The sequence below is a fragment of the Paroedura picta genome, chromosome 5, assembly GCF_049243985.1.
Source record: "Paroedura picta isolate Pp20150507F chromosome 5, Ppicta_v3.0, whole genome shotgun sequence".
Lineage (NCBI taxonomy): Eukaryota > Metazoa > Chordata > Lepidosauria > Squamata > Gekkonidae > Paroedura > Paroedura picta.
This window is the reverse complement of record NC_135373.1, coordinates 113,108,676-113,116,488: the sequence shown is the minus strand read 5'-3', so window position 1 is coordinate 113,116,488 and position 7,813 is coordinate 113,108,676. Positions and strand designations below refer to the sequence as shown.

The 7,813-nt window shown below is 45.6% G+C and overlaps 1 pseudogene; it reads right to left on the bottom strand.

The window, feature by feature from the left end:
- Window positions 1–3,101: 3,101 nt before the first annotated feature.
- On the bottom strand, window positions 3,102–3,181 carry LOC143839182 (U2 spliceosomal RNA; annotated as a pseudogene).
- Window positions 3,182–7,813: the final 4,632 nt, after the last annotated feature.

Below are 7,813 nucleotides of genomic sequence, written 5' to 3'. Positions count from 1 at the left end.
ATTCTACATATGCTATTCAGAATTAGGTCTATTGTTTCTGATAAGTCCTAAAGCTTATCATGTTTTAAAATATACTTTCAGATCCAGTACTGAGGGTCCTTTATTTTGCAGATGCCCCAACAAATCCCCTGACAGTAACTCTGCAATGGTAAACTTAATTGCAAAATATATTGGGGCATTTCCCACGGCTTAAAAATAGCACAATGGTTGCCGATTGAAAACGCTACTAATTTGCCATAACGCACGACGTCGTCAACAATCTGCAACAATCCTGAAACCGACCCGCCAAAAGCGCTTCGTTGTGGCGCTTTCAGGGGAATCCAGAAAACTGGATTCACCCTCCGGATAGCGATACACTCCTGCAACCAATCTGCAACAATAGCGCTAAAGACCTGTGCGTTACCATTGTAGCTGGTTCTTCAAAGTCCCTCCCCCTGGATCTCTCCTCCAAACTTCCGGCGAAGCGATCGCCATTTTTTTTTCTCGGAGCGAGCGGGGATAAACGCACCGGCGAGCCTCTTTCTGTTTAGAGGCTTCCCTGGCTTCAGTCCTTCACCTTTAGTCACTAAGCACAAACCACTTAAAAGCCCGTTTGCTGAAATAAAGTCCCTTTATTTTTTACACATAAATTCAGCCGAAAATCGAGCCCGTGAGAAGGGGGGGGGGAATTTTTTTTTATCACTCGAGGCGGCGTGCCAACGATCATACAATCAAACGATAGATCACATTAGGCAGCTGGATGGGTCTCTCCAGTGCAAGGAATCTACGTAGATTCGTTGCTATGTGTCTGTTTTTTTTTTTAAAAAAGCTTTCTTAAAGGGAAAGGGGCTGTTTGGGAGCATGCTAACGGCTGCCCATTGGCTGCTTGACGGCCAGGGGCGGGACAAGCTTGGCAATAGCGCTTCCTTTCTAGCGATTTCTGCCGAGACCGGAAGCCTGTGGGAAACGCTAAAAAAACGCAACTGATTCCACTACAAAGCCAGGTGTGCAAAACGACGAATTCCACTATTTTAAATGGCGATTTTTCATTCCGCAAACAATTTGCAACAAAGATCGCCGTGGGAAATGGCCCATTATGTTGCCCTAATCAGATACACTGCAAATTAAACTACATGGAAAATATTCTTTTTTAGCTGTGGTGCTGGGGCATATGGACAGATCTCTGTGATTTCATCAATCCTGAATAAGGGCAGTTCTGCAATTTGACATCCATCTATTGATTTCTCAGTTAGCTAACAATATCCATTAGTGATATAATTGTATTTCATTAGATTATTACCTATTGCTAAGGTAAGGTAAAGGTATCCCCTGTGCAAGCACTGAGTCATGGCTGACCCTTGGGGTGACGCCCTCTAGTGTTTTCATGGCAGACTCAATATGGGGTGGTTTGCCAGTGCCTTCCCCAGTCATTACCGTTTTACCCCCCATTACCGTTTTACCCCCCAGCAGCAAGCTGGGTACTCATTTTACCGACCTCGGAAGGATGGAAGGCTGAGTCAACCTTGAGCCGGCTGCTGGGATCGAACTCCCAGCCTCATGGGCAAAGCTTTCAGACGGCTGCCTTACCACTCTGCGCCACAAGAGGCTCATATTGCTAAGGTACCTGTTACATTATGCTGAATTTGTCATCAAACCTTGACATGAGTGCATGCAGAAAGGCTGAGAACTCAGAAGCCGCAGAGGAGGGTGAAAGGGTTGATGGAAGTCTTAGCCCTGGACTTCCATTTCTGGCATGGATGCTCACAGCTTACCCAACACTCCAGTGGCAGCTGCCTCAGGATGAGGACCACCTCCCTAATACAAGCCCCACTGGGCAACGGCCTTGCCCACTTTCTGGAAATATGGGGTGGGTTGGGGTAGTGGTTAAATGTGGCAGCCCCTAATCTGGAGAGCTGGGTTTGATTCCCCGCTCCTCCACATGCAGCCAGCTGGACGACCCTGAGCTAGTCACAGTCCTGTTAGAGCTGTTCTCACAGAGTTGTGGGGCCCTAGCAGAGTACAACTGTGATGGGAGAAAACAGACTGGGGTTCAGAGGGGCTTCCCATAGTGGAAGGGGGTATAATTCCAAGTGTCCTAAAATAGAGGGGGGGGGAAAGCTAGGGCCCTAATCCTTGGGGAGAAGGCACCATGTGGGGCCCCTGGAAACATGGGGCCTGTAACATGTGCTACTTGGATAAACCTGCCCTGGTCCAAAGTCCAAACCTTATTTTGGGGGATCAGGGCTCCTTTCAATATTGTTAGTTGAATGAATTCACAAATAAGAATGAATAAGGAATAAGTAACCAACTTCGGCCTCTTCAGTTCCTCGTGGTCTGTCCATTTTCATTATAATGCTTGGAACTTTTGAATAAGCACGCCTTCCCTGTTTTTGAGATAACAAAACCAAAACCTTATTTTCTGGGCTAGGAAGGTCAGTGGAATTAAATACACGCTTCAGAAGATTCAGTTTTGGGGGGACTTAGAAGCTTTGCTAGTGAGTCATGTATTTTTTTTAATTACAGAGAAAATCATGCTGTAACAGTTTGGCACACAATTTGAAAAATGATAAATGAGGGGGGGGAGAGAGATTTCCTTACAATGCAAGGAAGGACTGCCCCCTAGTGGTCGTCAAGGTTGTGGCAAAAAAGTTTTAAATACTACAAAAGGAAAACCTTCATTGCTGGCTGGAACGCTGCTTTTCCACGCTTGCATTTTCCAAATGTCCTTGGGAAAGCGGAAAGAACATGGCTGAGCCATGAAGCCAGAATGGTCAGATATGAATTGGGTCACAAGCAACTGGTAACCACTCCAGAGTCCAGAGCCAAACGCCTACTCTTCCGGCAGTCTGTAGGGCCTGTCCATGTTTTATGGTCCTTGACAGATCACAGCCCTTAGGTTTTGTCCTTTCAGGAGGCTTTGTAAACGTACGTGGCTTCATGTGTCCTTTCCCAGCATTTACTTCCTTTCCCAGGGCTGTTGGATGCTGCCCTCCATAGGATTTTGCACTATGAATCTTTCAGACGGACGGATGGGTGGGTGCCTCTTGTTTCATTCACATAAAAGCATTTGCATGGACACTGAAGCATAATGCAGCTGCACAGGTAGATTTTCAGCTGCTAACAACAGGTTATAGGAGAGTTAATATTTTTCCACCAAATATAGATTCTACACTTGATCTTAGCCAAAAGGCCGAGAAGCGATTCCACCAAATATAAGTTTACCAAGTCGAGGTGGAAACCACCCTTTTGACTTTTAAAACAGTAGAGGGTGGAGAAGCTACCACAGAGCAAATTAAGACTGTGTAACAGTGGAGATGGTGGAATCTTGGGGTAAGAAAAAAGGGCTGATAAGCACGTTCTTTAAAAGAAAATCTGCAAACCAGTGTGGGTCATACAAAGTCACATGTTATGGTGTTGCAGTTTTATAGAGGCCCCTGTCTTTGCCTTTCCACTCCCCGCTCCCTTACACATGTCATGTACCTTCATAAATCCAACCAGTATTTCCAATCTGTGCGGATCTGATCCGGTAATACAGGGGTAGTCAAACTGCGGCCCTCCAGATGTCCATGGACTACAATACCCAGAAGCCCCTGCCAGCATTCGCTGGCAGGGGCTTCTGGGAATTGTAGTCCATGGACATCTGGAGGGCTGCAGTTTGTCTACCCCTGCTGTAATAGCATAAAACGTGTTCGGCATATGAACAGAGTCCCATTAGAAGCCTCGGCCTGTGAGTGAGGTGAGGCTGAGAGAGCTCTGAAGTTACTGCTCTGTGAGAGTAGCTCTATCAGGACTATAATGAGTCCAAGGTCACCCAGATTGCTGCATGTGGAGGAGCAGGGAATCAAACCTCACTCGCCAGGTTCCAAGCCGCCGTTCTTAACCACTAAGTTGGCTCTCAAAGCGGCTTACGATTGTCTTTCCTTCCTCTCCTGCAACAGACACTCTGTGAGGTATGTGGGGTTGAGGAGCTCTGGGAGAACTGCTCTATGAGAACAGCCCTAAGAGGGCGGGCTGCATGAGGAGGAATGGAGAATCAAGCCCCGGGGCTCCAGACTAGAGGACGTTGCTCGTAACCACTACAGCACGCTGACTCTCGATTCCTGACCTTCATTTGCATTTGACTTTTAAAGTGTCAGATATGGAAATGAAAAGGCAAATATGACTAGAATCATAGAACCATAGAGTTGGAAGGGGCCATGCAGGCCATCTAGTCCAACCCCCTGCTCAACGCAGGATCAGCCCAGAGTATCCTAAAGCATCCAAGAAAAGTGTGTATCCAACCTTTGCTTGAAGACTGCCAGTGAGGGGGAGCTCACCACCTCCTTAGGCTGCCTATTCCACTGCTGAACTACTCTGACTGTGAAATTTTTTTCCTGATATCTAGCCTATATCGTTGTACTTGAAGTTTAAACCCATTACTGCGCGTCCTTTCCTCTGCAACCAACGGGAACAGCATCCTGCCCTCCTCCAAGTGACAACCTTTCAGATACTTAAAGAGGGCTATCATTAGGAGATTAGGAGTAACTCAACCAGCCTAAATAGGAACGGTCTCTGGCATCCTCTCTCTTTCCAGGGATTGGGCACCCTGAGTGCGTCATCTGTGCACTCCCTGTTCTGCAGGTTCCCTGTTTTCTTCTCCCACAGCAGCAGCAGATGTTCCTTCATGGGGAGTTGGGATGGGGGACAGAGAAAGAGAGGGGGGCAGAGCTGCCAGAAAGGCCTGCTTGCAAATGGTCCCTGCAGCAGTTTGAAGTATGCCGTGTAACTAGCCCGACAATGCCAGCGTATTGAACCTGGGATGCGCTAATCTCCCCTCCAGCAGCTGCTGGCTTTGCTGCGTGTGGATTGATCTGGTTTTGGACCAAGATCACAAGGAACCTCTTCTCATTAGGTGTGGACCCCAGAATGCCTCTCTATTAGAAACAGCTTGGGCGATACGGGGAGAGCCATGTGGACGATGTTATCTTTGTCTGAAACGCAAAACAAAGCCAATGCCTTTCTGTTTGTGGATTGAGCACATCTGGGTGCCCTTGATGTAAGGAGAGCATAAAATATGATTGTTCCTAGGCCAGCGTGTTTGAGAAACAGATAAGCACAACGTGGGACACAGAGTAAAACAGAATTATTTCGCCCCCTTCCCTTTTAGGTTTGCTTTCACATGGAGGCTTTGTTCTCCCACCCACCCCATTTGGGCTTTTGCATAACATCTCTTGGTTCCTATTCACCTTCTGGGTTGTCTCCAGGGCCCATTCCTCACACATTAGATATTGCACTTTCAATATGCTTTTGTAGCTGGATTTTCTTATGCAGAACAGGATAATCCAAAGTGCACTGAAAGTGCATTATCTAATGTGTGCAGAATGAATCATAGAATCATAGAGATGGAAGGGGCCATACAGGCCATCTAGTCCAATCCCCTGCTCAACGCAGGATCAGCCCTAACCATCCTAAAGCACCCACCCAAAACCTGCTTTCCTCCCAAATCCTGGAAGATTGTACCCACAGTGGGCTTGTGTGGAAGGCAAGAGATGGATTTCTGCATTTGGAACCATTTTATTTCATACACAACTCTCACACACACACACCCATTGCCAATGGACTTTTTGCTGGCCATTATTTTAGCAGCAGTCTGCTCAGATCCTGCAAACTGGCTACCTTGACTTAAATCGACCAGTCTCTTGTTAGGTCTTCCTCTTTCTTGTTTCCTTCAACTTCCCGGAGCATGATTGTCTTCTCCTTCTCATAACGTGACCAAAGTACGATTGTTGTGTCTGTAGTTCTGCCTCGGGCCAAGCTAGCTTGAGGTTCAGGCAGGTTCTTGACCCTGCTCTATAATCACCCCATGTGTGGTTTGATTGCTGGATCCAGTGAAACTGACCAACAACGCACACTGGCAGGAAGTTCTGTTGTGCCGCATTGAATATATGTTGGGGATGTTAGTGGGCTTCTCTAGTTCAGTTTCGGGTCAGTTTTGGTTCTTGTACCTTCATGCTGGGGACACAAAAAGGAGCTGAAATGAACTCCCAGTGTCCCGGCCTCTCCGAACCCATGGATCTAATGACGATAGCTTCAGTTTAGTCATTTTAGCTTCTAGGGAGAGGTCAGGTTTGACCTGATCTAGAACCCACTTATTTGCCTTTTTGGCCATATGCAATATTTGAATCATAGAATCATAGAATCATAGAGTTGGAAGGGGCCATATAGGCCATCTAGTCCAACCCCCTGCTCTACGCAGGATCAGCCCTAAGCATCCAAGAAAAGTGTGTATCCAACCTTTGCTTGAAGACTGCCAGTGAGGGGGAGCTCACCACCTCCTTAGGCAGCCTATTCCACTGCTGAACTACTCTGACTGTGAAAAAATTTGTAAAACTCTCCTCCAACACTATACTTCAAAGGCTTTCTCGCATTCAGATTTCTTCATTCCCCAACTTTCACACTCACACATTTATTTATTTTATTTTATTTTTGCATTTATATCCTTCTGCATTCCATTCGGACTCAGTACCGAGTGAGTGATTTGCTCTGAGCAGTCTTTGACGTTATGCAGGCAAGCATGTTTCATGTCCAAGGGGAAAGAGAGCAAAAAGACAAGCCTCCTATCAGACCAACCTGAAAAATGGTGATTGCTACCAATTTCCTGTTCTCATAAGCTGAATTCCTCTTGTAGAATTCCCTTTCAGTCCAATGGGCAAAGAGATTACCAATACTAGTGACTCTTTTTTGTATCCCAGTGATAATTTCTCAATGCCCTCATTTAATATCATACAGTCCATTTCCCAGTTACAGATTCAAGGTTTCTGGCATGCACGTCTGAACAATAGGTCTATTTTGTTATTGGTTAGCCTTTGAATTGCATTTTTCAGGTGCATGATGCGTGATGTTGAATGACGTGCTCTTTAGCATTCTTATTCCTTTTCTTGCAGTACTGACTTTAATATTTTCACTGCTCAGTTCAAATTACAATTCTCTGCCTCACACACATTGGATAATGTACTTTAGCAATCATTTGCAACAGGATTATCTGGTTTCATTCAGGATTGAAAATGCATCATCCAACATGTGTGAAAGCTGCCCTTTAAGTTACAGTGGCTAAATTTCTGACAATATGTACACCAGTGGAATGTTTTTCTTTCTTGCATGATCTTATGTATCTAACCAATAGCTTACTATAGCAAGAAGATTGAGAAATATAAGCAAACCAGCCAGTTGTGGTCTATCAGATTTTGCAATACTGAGTTTCCCCATACTTGATATATTTGATATTCTCTGCTACTGTGTAGATCAGGTTTTCTCAATCAGGGTTTCTTGATATGTTGAATAACACAAGGCCCAGGACAGATCCCAGAGGCACTTCACTTGTCACTTCTCTCCAAGATGACAACAAACCATTTACAAGCACCCTTGGGGTGCAATCTGTCAACCAGTTTTCGATCCACCTAACAGTAGTAGGATTCATACCACATTTTACCAACTTGCCAATAAGAATACCATGTGGAACCTGATCAAAGGCCTTACTGAAATCAAGGTAAACAATGTCCACAGCATTCCCCTCATTTAGCAGAGTAGTAACTTTCTCAAAAAAAAAAAGAGAGATAAGGTCAGTCTGACATGGCTTGTTCTTGAGAAACCCATCCTCACTCTTAGTAATTACAGTCATCCGCTCTAGCTGCTCAAGGACCGACTGTATGATGATTTGTTCTAAAATTTTGCCAGCTATAGACGTCAAAGCTGATGGGTCGGTAGTTACCCGGGTCCTCCTTTTTCACCTTTTTGATGGGGTCAACATTTGCCTGCCTCCAGTCTTCTGGCACTTCACCTGTTCTCCAAGAATTGT